This window comes from Macaca nemestrina, chromosome 2 (genome assembly GCF_043159975.1).
Source record: "Macaca nemestrina isolate mMacNem1 chromosome 2, mMacNem.hap1, whole genome shotgun sequence".
NCBI lineage: Eukaryota > Metazoa > Chordata > Mammalia > Primates > Cercopithecidae > Macaca > Macaca nemestrina.
In genome coordinates this window covers 193,478,226-193,490,133 of record NC_092126.1, presented here as the reverse complement: position 1 = coordinate 193,490,133, position 11,908 = coordinate 193,478,226, and the positions used below count along the sequence as shown (strand labels likewise).

General features: G+C 35.4%; 1 non-coding gene across 1 annotated transcript; it reads left to right on the top strand.

Moving 5' to 3' along the window:
• Positions 1–1,721: 1,721 nt before the first annotated feature.
• LOC112427387 (small nucleolar RNA Z40) lies at positions 1,722–1,794 on the top strand. The gene has a single exon (XR_003018918.1). It is a non-coding gene; the product is annotated as a small nucleolar RNA Z40 (small nucleolar RNA).
• Positions 1,795–11,908: the final 10,114 nt, after the last annotated feature.

Genomic DNA, 11,908 nt, shown 5'->3' with positions numbered 1-11,908 from the left:
TGTTTATAATATTTACACCTTCAGGATGTATTGACCCTTTTTTACTTCAAAATATCCTTTTTGTGTCTAGAAGACATTTTTAAGTCTACTTTGCATGGTTATGGTATAGCCACTCCAGCTCTATTTTGAGTACTGTTTACATAGTATATCTTTTTACGTCTCTTTCATTCAATTGATTGTGTCACTGAATTTCAACTCTATCTTTTGTAATAATAGTAATATATTGGACTGCTTTTTAAGTTGACTTGGTCATCTATACCTTAGAATTGGAGGCCAAGTACAGTGGCTCACGCCTATAATTCCAGCACTTTGGGAGGCCGAGGCAGGTGGATCACCTGAGGTCTGGCATTCGAGACCAGCCTAACCAACATGGTGAAACCCCATCTCTACTAAACATACAAAAATTAGCTGGGTAAGGTGGCACATGCCTGTAACCCCAGCTACTTGGGAGGCTGAGGCAAGAGAATCTCTTGAACCTGGGAGGTGGAGGTTACAGTGAGCTGAGACCATGCCTGGGCAGCAATAGCAAGACTCTGTCTCAAAAAAGAAAAAAAAAATGAATTGGAGTGGTCAGTCCATTTACAGAATGCAATTACTGAGTTACTGGTAAGGTAAGATTTAAGTCTGCTATTTGCTATTTACTGTATATGTCTTAAGTATTTTGCTCTTCTTTTTTTTATTATTGCCTCTTTTGTGTTGAAAAGATATTTTCTAGTATACAATTTTAGTTCTTTTTGTATTGAATATTTTAGCATCATATTATTAATGTCTGCTATAGGAATTACAATTAGCATCTTAACTTACAAACACAGCAAAACACAAAATTTTGATTTTTAATTTTTTAAATAATGTATCAACTTGGAAAATCAAACACCACTGCCACCCAAGATATGTTGGGCTTTGCTGCTTCTTGTGTTGTCAATTCTGTTTATTTCTTTAGTGACTTTTCTGCATTATTTCTGTGAAGTCCGTATCCCATGTCATTTGAGGCCACCAGAATCTCTGCTTGGTTAATTTTGTTATTTGGCTAATAATTAAACAGAGATTTTATGAAATGCCATTAGTCAATATATCTCCCAGTGTTTGCCTAGGAACTCCATGTGCATGTTGGAGTATATTAGCATCAACTGGTAGTGCCATCTCAGGCAGCATCAATGTTAACAATTGGCCCTGGTTGTTTGCCCCAAATTCCATGAGGATAGGGCTGTTTCCACAGAATGAGCTCCTGGAGTCAGCTCAAATAACAGAACTTTTCAGTAATCTACCAGTCAGGTCAAATAGTGACAATTCCTTGGGGGGGACTGTAGAGCTTCAGATCTTTTATTCATCCTCCAGTAGTTACTATAATGTTGGTTTCACAGCTACCATAGTTGTGAGGGTATTGGTTTTCAAAGCCACTGATGAGCTGGGGAGAGCAGAATGGGATTAGGGAAAGTTAAAATATAAAACACTCACTCTTTTTACTGAAATTCAGCTGTCTTTGTTTGTTTCTTTAAATACATAACTTTCAGATGGTTTCAAACATATAGCAATTCTCAGTGTTCTAAAAACATTAATTTAGACATTTTTTGATAGGATTATTATTGTTTTTATGAAAAAGCAGATTTCAAAGGTCTTTGTTCCACCATTCTAGATCATTCATTTTTGCAGTTTTGGTATCAAATTTCACTTAATTTCTTGGCCCCAAAATATAGATAAGTAGCAACTAAATATAGAGTAAAAAAAGTTATGATAATGAGCAAAATGTTCAACTACTCCAAATGGGCTGAGTGAAAATAGGTTTTCTGAGCATCCATTTACATTGGCCAGGCATGGTGGCGCATGCCTATAATCCCAGAATTTGGGAGGCTGAGGCAGGAGGATTATTAAAGGACCAGAGTTAAAGACTAGCCTGGGCAACATGGTGAGACCCCCATCTCCAAAACCATATTTTAAAATTAGCTGGGTATGGTGGCAGGTACATGTAATTGCAGCCACTCAGGAGGCTGAAGTGGGAGGATTGCTTAAGCCCAGGAGTTTGCAGCTGCAGTGAGCTATGATCACACCACTACACTCCAGCCTGGGCAACAGAGCAAGACCCTATCTCTAAAATAAAGAAAAAAAAGGTAGAAAAATATCAGAGTTGGTGGAAAAAGGGACTGAGAGAGGTGCAAATGTACACGTAAAATTCGTGCGTTTCCTTGTATGTAAATGTTATATCTAAATATTGAAATCTAGTAATGCTGTGTTCTAAAGTAATTAGATAAAAATACATTAGTGTCTACAGTGTACTTGAAATGTGTTCAAAATCAGGTGGATTCACAGATATGCAAAGGAATTGATAGGTATGAAAAAACAGAAATAAACAAAATAACAAGCTTAGTAAAGTTAATAGTGCACAGGTATTCATTGCAAAATCTCTTAAATTGGTATTATTTTTGAAAAATATCTTAAGAAAATGTTGTGGGTAAAAGCCTGAAGTGATAAGACAGATGTTAATTTGAAACATAATTTTAATAAAACAGCATCACCATGTGAATGACTAGTATTTTTCCAGAATTAAGAAACTTTGGAAACGTTGATAGAAAGCTAAAAAGATAAAAGCCAATCTTTGTCAAAGGGGCGCAGCTAAAATCCTTCAGGGATTGATGAAATGTTTGTTTTTTAAAAAGCTACATCTCTCTTAATCTGCAAGAAGAGAAATTAGTACCATTTACCGCTTCATATGGGTGACATTTTAGGGGTTTCTCTGTAAGAGAATGAAAACGTGAAACACTGCTTTCCATTTTTTAGTACCACTTCTGTAAACATAAGAGAAATAGTAGATAAATCAGATATCAAACTTTCATGAGACCAGTGAACAAAATGGTTTAGTTCAAAACTATGTAAAAATAAAATTGGTTCATAGGAATTCTGTGAGGTGAAAATCGTACATAACAGCATCCAAATGCAATCCTATTAGTGTACACTGAGAGCATCTTGTTTCCCCTAGTAACTTACCTAGCCCATAGTTTAAAATTTAACATAAAATATAAAGTCTTTTCATCCAGACCAGATTATTTGCCTATCTTTTGCAGAACTGCTAGATTGTTATCTAACGTGATTGCATGACACAAAGCCTGGATATACATGGTAAAATACATATCAGCAGTCGCCACCACCGCAGAATCTATTACATAATTGGCAGTATAAAGTAGAGCCTTTACAGTTGAGAGGAAGAAATGGAATAGCTGGCTCCTCACGCTGTTTAACAAAGCAGGAATCAAGCCTGTAGGCAGTAACACACTGACATCACAGGTCATCCAAACTATATGGATCTCTCTACCTGAGAGAGCAAATGGAGCCCAGATACACAAGGCTGTTGGAGTGCTATTCAATCACCTTAGGAGATGTCGGTACTGTGTTTATCTTGCTCTGTTTTATGGACAAATAGGAACTCTTAGCACAGTAAATGTGCTGAATCTCTATCGGTAGAGGAGAGAGGAAGAAAAAGAAGAACTTTGTGGTAACCAGAAAAGACAGGTTAATGCCTAGTATCCAGTACAGAACCAGGTATATAGTAGTGACTCAGGCATGTTTGCTAATTAAATAAAGACATCAATGAATTAATGTATTTTATAAGCACAGTTTTATGGAATATAGATTATTTGGAAAGATCTATGCTGGATTGTTTTCAGAATGCAAAACTTCATGATGGTAGGTCTGAAGAAGCCTGCAGTCTACTAGGGAAGATGAAATATTACAAGTCTCTATACTGCAGTCAGAAAAGGTAGGAAGTATGTGAGAGGTACAATTTGAGTTCTACTAAAGCATGAGAGAAACTGTGGTCATCTTGGCAAACTTTGTGGATTCATTTGCATTTGGGAGAATGCGAAAATATTAGTAAGAGGAAATAAAGATGGGAAATTTAGGGTGTGAGCAGTAAAGTTAGGTGAAAGAATAGGAATGGAATGAACTTAAAACATTATTTTTAAAGTTACTTTATATGATTTACATATAAGTCAATAGTTCAATGAGGTTTGATATGCCTATAGAGTCATATTTCCGCCACCACAATAATGATATAGATAATTTCCACCACTTGTAAAAGTTTCCTTATGCTCTATATTATTATTCTATTGCCATAAAAACGGATTACTATAAAATAGGTGGCTTCACCCAAAAATGTATTCTCTTTTATTTCTAGAGGTCAGAAATAAAAACTCAGTCTTATGGGAATAAAATCAAAGCATTGCAGGGCTGGCTTCTTCTGAAGACTTCAGGGGGAGATCTGTGGCTTCCCTATTGCAGTTCCTAGAATTTGTTAGCATTCTTCAGTTTGTGGCCACAGCACTAGCACTGGCAGTTGCCACCACAGCAGAACTCCTTAAACGAGGGAAAGTTGGGTCACCTTGAGAAAGAACCAGAGTACACTACCAAAAATGTTTACTGTTAATCTTTCTCCTAGCTTTTCCCAAAAGACCTATGGCTTTTTATCAGGGTAGCTATGCACTGGAGAAAAGGAAGAATCAAGCCTTTGAAGGACTACTGGATATTGACTCTAAATTGACATTGATTTTAGGAGATTCTAGGAGCCATTTGTGGCCCATTAGTCAAGACAGGGGCTTATGAATGTCATGTTATCAATGGAGTCTTAGCTCAGGTCAATCGCACGGGTGTCCAGTGGGTTCCTGAAACCATCTGATGGTTGTTTCTCCAGTTCTATAATGCATAATCAGAATAGATATATACAGCAGCTTGCAAAATTCTTACGTTGGTTCCCTGACTGGTGGAGTGAGGGTGTTATGGTGAAAATGAAGTGAAAGCCACTAGAACTGCCTCTCGCTAGGGAAATAGTAAATCGAAAGCAGTAATACATTCTGGAGGGATTACAGAGATTAGCGCTACCGTGAGAAGTTTGAAGGATGCGGGAGTGGTGATTCCCACTGTATCCCCATTCAGTTTGCTTATTTAGCCTCCCCAGAAGACAGAGAGATCTTTGGAAATGACGGTGGATTTTTGTGAGTGTATGCAGAAGGTGGCTACAGTTGCAGTCACTGTGCCAGATGTAGTTTCATTTCTTGAGCAAATCCTGTGGTAGCTGGTATACAGTTATTAATCCGGCAAATTCCTTTTTCTCTATCACTGTCAGTAATGCCCACCAGAGGCAGCTTGCTTTCAGCTGGCAAGGGCAGCAATATACCTTCACTGTTCCACCTCAGGGCTGTATCGATTCTCCAGCCTTACGTTGTCACTTAGTTTGCAAGGATTTTTATTGCCTTTCCTTCCACAAGAACTCACACCGGTATATTACACTGATGACATTATGCTGATTGGATACAGTGAATAAAAAGTAGCGACTACTCTAGGACAATTGTATACCAAAAACTAAGAAATATATGTGAGTAAAATTTAGGAGTAGTCTACCTAATTAAATTTCTATGGGCCCAGTGATGTGGGGCATGTTGTGATATCTCTTCTAAGGTGAAAGATAAGTTATTGCATCTGGCCCTTGCTACAACCAAAAAAGAGGAACAATGCCTGGAAGGCCTCTTTGGATTTTGGAAGTAACATAATTCCCATTTAGCTATGCTTCTCTGGCCCATTTACCAAGTGACCCAAAAAGCTACTGGTTTTGAGTCAGGGACAGAATGTGAAAAGGCTCTGCCACAGGTCCAGACTCCTGTGCAAACTGCTCTGCTGTTTGGGCTATATGCCCCAGCAGATCCAACAGCACTTGAAGCATCAGTGGCATATTGAGGTGCTACTCGGGGCCTTTGGTAGCTTCCATATGTGAGTAGAAGTGAAGATCCCTAGGATTCTGGATTAATACCCTGCTGTCTTCTTCAGATTACTATACTTTTGAGAAGCTGCTTTTGGTCTCCTCTTTGGCCTTAATAGAGCCTGAGTACTTAACCATGGGTCATCAAGTTACTACCCATTGTGAACTGTGTATTATCTGACAACCTACTTAGCTAAACATGCACAGAAGCACACCATCATCAAACAAAAGTGGTACATACATGACGTGGGCTCAAGCAGGCCCTGGAAGTACAAGTAAGTTACATCATGTGGTCCAAATGCCCATGGTCTTCATTCCTCCTATATTGCCCTCCCTCTTAGCCTGTACCCACGGCCTCTTGGGGAGTTTCTCAGGAGTTCACACACAATGTATTCTTATATTCGTAGAGGTTAGAAATCCAAGGTCCGTCTTATCAGAATAAAATCAAAATGTTGCAGGGCTGGTTTCTTCTGAAGACTTCGGGGGAAATCAATTAGTCAACAGAAGCAGAGAAGACTGGGGCTGGCTGAACAGATGATTCCGCATGACATGCAGGCACCACAAAGTAGACAGCTGCAGCACAAAAGCCCTCTCTGGGATATTTCTGAAGGACAGTGGTAAATAAAAATCCTTTCAATAATCAGAACCTCAAACATTGCACCTGGTTGTTCACTTTGCCTGGAAATAGAAATGGCCAGACATGCAATTAGACACTGATTCATAAGCTATGGCCAATAATTTGGGTGGATGGCCAGGGACTTGGAAGAAACATAATTGGGAAATTGGCGGTAAGAAAATTTATGAAGAAGTATGAGGATAACCTTTCTGAAAGGGGAAAAAATAAAGATATTTTTGTCTCGTGTGAATATTCACAAAAGAATAACCTCACCCAAGGGGAATTTCTTAAATGAAATTGATAGAATGATCCATTTTGTGCATAGCAGTCAAACTCTTTCACTAGACACTTTTGTCATTGCCTGTTGGACTCACAAAGTGATTATGATGGCAAGGATCTTTGTTATGCATGGACCCGGTCAAATGGACTTCCACTCACCAAGGCTGTCCTTGTGTTCGCAATTTGCCAGAAGCAGCAAAAACCAACACTGAGTCCCCGGTATACTGATATTCGCCATGGTGATAGACCAGCTATGTGGTCACAGGTAAGTTACATTAGACATCTTTCATTATGTAAGGGGTGCATTTTGTTCTTAATGGAGTAGATACAGTCATGTGTCACTTAATGATGGGCATACGCTCTGAGAAGTGGGTCATAAAGAATTTCACTGTTTTGCGAACACAAACCTAGGTAGTATAGCCTGCACTCCTCGTCTACAGGGTATAGCCTATTGCTTCTACGCTGCAATCTTGTACAGCACATCACTGTAGTGAATATTATAGGCAAATGTAACACAATGCTAAGTATCTGTGTGTCTAAACATAGAAAATATACAGTAAAAATACGGTATAAAAATTTTCAAAATGGTGCACCTATTTAGGACCCTTACCATGAATGGAACTTGCAGGACTGGAAGTTTCTCTGGATGTGCCAGTGAGCAATGAGTGAATGTGGAGGCCTAGGACATTACTATATAACTACTGTAGACTTTAAAAACGCTGTACACTCAGGCTATACTAAATTTATTAATGGTTTTTCTTTAATAATATATTAACCTTATCTTACTATGTCTTTTTGATCTAATACATTTTTTAATTTTTTAAATTTTGTGACTCTTTTGTAACAACAGTTCAGACACAAAAACATTGTACAGCTGTACAAAAATATCTTCTTTCTTTACATTCTTATTCTATGAGTTCTTTACTATTTTAAAAATATATACATATATTTTACTTTTTTGCTAAAAACACACACAGTAGTCTAGGCCCACACAGCGTCAGGATCATCAATATTACCGTCTTCCACCTCCACATCTTGTCCCACTAGAAGATCTTCAGAGACAATAACACACATGTAGCTATCATCTCCTATGATAATAACGCCTTCTGGAATGCGTTTTGAAGAAAGTGCCTGAGGCTTTTTTGAAGTAGCTATGTACTCTAAAGTAAAGATAAAAATACAGTACAGTAAATACATAAACCAATAGCATAGTCTTTTATTATCAAGTATTATGCACTGTACATAACTGTACATGCTATGCTTTTAGATGACTGGCAGCACAGTAGGTTTGTTTACGCCAGCCTCACCACCAACATGTGACTAATACATTGAGCTATGATATTATAATGGCTACAATGTCACTAAGCAGTAGGAATTTTTAAGTTTCATATAATCTTATGGGACCACCATCATATATGCAGTCTGTCCTTGATTGAAACATTGTTTTACAGTGCATGACTCATTTTCTCATTCTCTCTCCATACACACACACACACATCCCTAGCATAAATATAAATATAGCATATATTTCTAGCATATATATATATATATCTAGAATGTATATATTATATATCTTGAATGTACAATAAAATAATTTCTCACTGGCTTTACGCAGAGTTTTAAGGAATAGTGTTCAGTGTTGGTAGGGTGATAAAACACAAAACAGTATCAGAAGATGGGTTAGGGAAGGAAAACAAATATCTGATATGAAGTCCAGATTCTAAAGGACTTTGGACATGTTTTTGCACATGTATTTTTTTTTTGCATGTACTTACTATTTTATTGTCTCTCTATATAGAAGACCACATAGGAAATTGATATTCGTGATAGTGGATTTGTTAATAATACTTTTTACATAACACTAATATTTAAATTGTAAACAGATTTTTTCCCTCAGGTTAGCTTGAAAAATAATCTGAATTATTATCTTAACATCCATATATAACAGCCATCAATATCTTCAATAACATATTAATCTTATCTTACTATATCTTTTTCATCTTATACATTTTTTAATTTTTGTGTCCTGCTGCAAAAATTATTCTTCTCTAAAAAAACCGAAAAGGTTTATGATGGCAAATGATATTTATTTTATTTTGTAAAAAAACACAAAAGTACTATGCACTTTTGTGTAAACACTGAACAATCTCTGGTCATCTCTGAGAATTAACTTAGAACTGTTTTGTATAGTGCTGTCACCCCGGGCAATGGGCAATTACAGGAATTTGTGTTTGTTTCCTTTGCAGTCTTTTTTTCTTCCCCTTTGTTCCTAATAGGAAAAACAAAGGCCACCCACGTCTGGTCTCATTCCTGTTGCAGTGAAACTTCAAGTTGCACAGACTTTGCATGCCAGCTACGTTAACTCTGTGTATTGCGTGTGCCTGTGTTTCTCATCTCTTATGTTTTTTTAAATTCTTGCTTCACTACTGTGGGAGAGAATAGCTGTAAACAGCTTTAATTAAATCATACTTATAAAAAGCTATTTTTCTGTATTCCACTTTATGGTTTTGGTTTGTTGATCTTTAAAAATTAAATGGTCTTTGATAAAGAATCTATCTTGCATTGCCTTATTAAGACCAAATACTTTTTGTCATCCCATTCTTTATCCTCTTTTTTTCATGGAATTGTTATCATTAATTAAAACTATTTTAAACATTAAAACAAACACATGTATAGCTAGAGATATATATATATCTCAAATATATATTTATCTAGTTTTATATATATATATATATATCATATCTAGCATGTTTATCTATTTGCTGTTTTGATCCCTGCACAATCAAAATTTTATTGGAAGGCCTCATTTCCAGTAGTTTTCTAACACCTCTTTTCTTGATCTCATGATTATTATGTTTTTATTTATTGCAATGTTTTAGATCATGCTATATATATCTACATATACACATAGATATATATGCTAAATATATACCTAAATATAGACATATATAGTGCATATATGCATATATATAGTCTAGATCTGTGTATATATATACACGCACACATATATACACACACACACACGTATACACACACACATTTACGTGTGTGTGTGTATGCTAGGTCTGTACATATGAAGAAACAAGGAAAGAGAGTGAGAGAGAGAAATTTATTATCAGGAATCAGCTTACATGATTATGGGGACTGAGGAATTCCACAATATGCCATCTGGAAGTTGGAGATCCAGGAAGGTCAGTGGTATGGTTCAATGAAAGTACGAAGGCCTGAAATTGGGATAGCCAATGGAATTTCTGGAATTTCTGTTTGTCAGATAAAGAAACTCCTAACTTCACTCTTTATATTTTCTCTCTATTTAACTCACTTTCTAAGAAATTTCATTGCCTTTATCTTCCTTCTCTTTTACTGCATTTTGAAATTAATTTCTTACATAATAATTTTAATTTTCACCAGTCTTCTTATGAATGTTAATTGTCAGAGAGAAGAGTTGTATTAACTTGTGGGTTTTGTATTTAAGGAAATTATGCAGAGACTGGAGTACAGTTTATGCCCAATGTGAATAACATGATAATTTTGCCATTGTCATTAAATTAATCCTTTCTGGAAACTTCTGATCTCTTGTCTGGCAGAAAGATGCCATAAAGCTGTCAGGGCATGGAAAATCATTCTTCTTATAATTAGACATTTAAATAATTCTGATTCCCAATCCTCAGTCATGGCTTTTCTGCTATCCAACATTCCTTACATTGCTGAGTTTTAAGCCTTCGGGAGTTCAGGAGAAAATATAGCTCCTTCTTGTTCATACTCACATCTGAAAGCACATTAATCTGTAATTTATTCTATTCAATATTTTCTACTCCTCCTGCACAGTCAAAATTTTATTGGAATATCTCATTTCTAGGAGTTTTCTAACATCTATATTCTTGATCTTTTGATGATTATGTTTTTATTTATTGCAATGTTTTAGACCATTTTACTTTGGTCTCAAAATAAAAGGCCAATTAATGAATTTGTTATTGTTTTCTGTAATTCTACAACTACTTTTACTGTGAATCAGTGAGAGCAAATGTTGTTTTGAAGGTTAAAACAATCTAAAATTACATATTATAAATGCCAAATTATAAATGATACACTCCTATCCACATAGTTATCTAACTTGTATTATTTTACAGTTTCCAAAAATTCTAGCTCATTTAAGTTTTTGGAAATAACACATTTCTAAAAAGTCATAGTGCCACTTTAAGTACTTTTAAACTTTCAGTTATTGAAAGTTAAAACTCCCACTTAGAAGACTGAATGAAAGTAGAGCAAATACAGTTACAAACTGAATCACAAGTAATGCATAATGATTTTTAAAATTCCTTTTCAAAATAGGAAAATACAAAAAGGAATAAAGCACAATTTATATAAGAATTATATACTTTTGGAATCTTCACAGAAATAGAAGAAATGCGCAAAATTAATTAATTTAAAAAATTATATAAAAGATAATATCATTATTTTACCTGTTATCTATTCAGTTATTCATGCATACTTGACTCTCATGTGATGATGGAAATGTAATGATTGATCTTGGCACTTGCATATTTAATTATAGATGAGGTGTATGATCTATGGCAGTATGCCTGCTAGTACAATTTTATGAGTAAATATGCAGATACGTTAAGGCAAAGAAAAAAATGACACATTTACACAATTTCAAACTTAATTCCAGAAAGAGAAAGAAAAGCTTTCATTCTGATGAAGACTCTACAAAGAGTAAACCAGTCTGTGACAATGTATTAGTGCTGTAAAATCAGCTAAAATTTGGTAATATGCACACTTGAGTGTCTCATAACATTTTATCAAAAATAAATTTATTCCCTAAATACAGAATATTTAAAGCCACTTTTCACAATATTGGATTTCTCAAAATATAGCTTGTAATTTTCTTATCTGAATAAACTTAAAAGACTTTTAAAATTGAATGCATATTATCTTCAAAAAATATACTTGAAGGTAATAAGTTGTCCCTCCTATTATGTATTTGAACTCACAGTTTCCTATATATTACCTGAGGTAATGAGGCATATTCAGAAAGTGTATGGCAAGATTTAGTTCATATTTCATAATAATTTTAAAAATGGATCTTTACATGACTTATACATTGAAATTCTAAATTTGAGAAGGAAAGAACTGGAATACATAATAACAAAATTTGAAATGTCAACCGTATTTTGGTGGGATAGAATACTGTACTTAATATTCCACAGTGTCTCCTACTAGAAATCCTTCCTATTTCCTACTCTCTGGGCTCACAAGGTCTACTGCCTCTG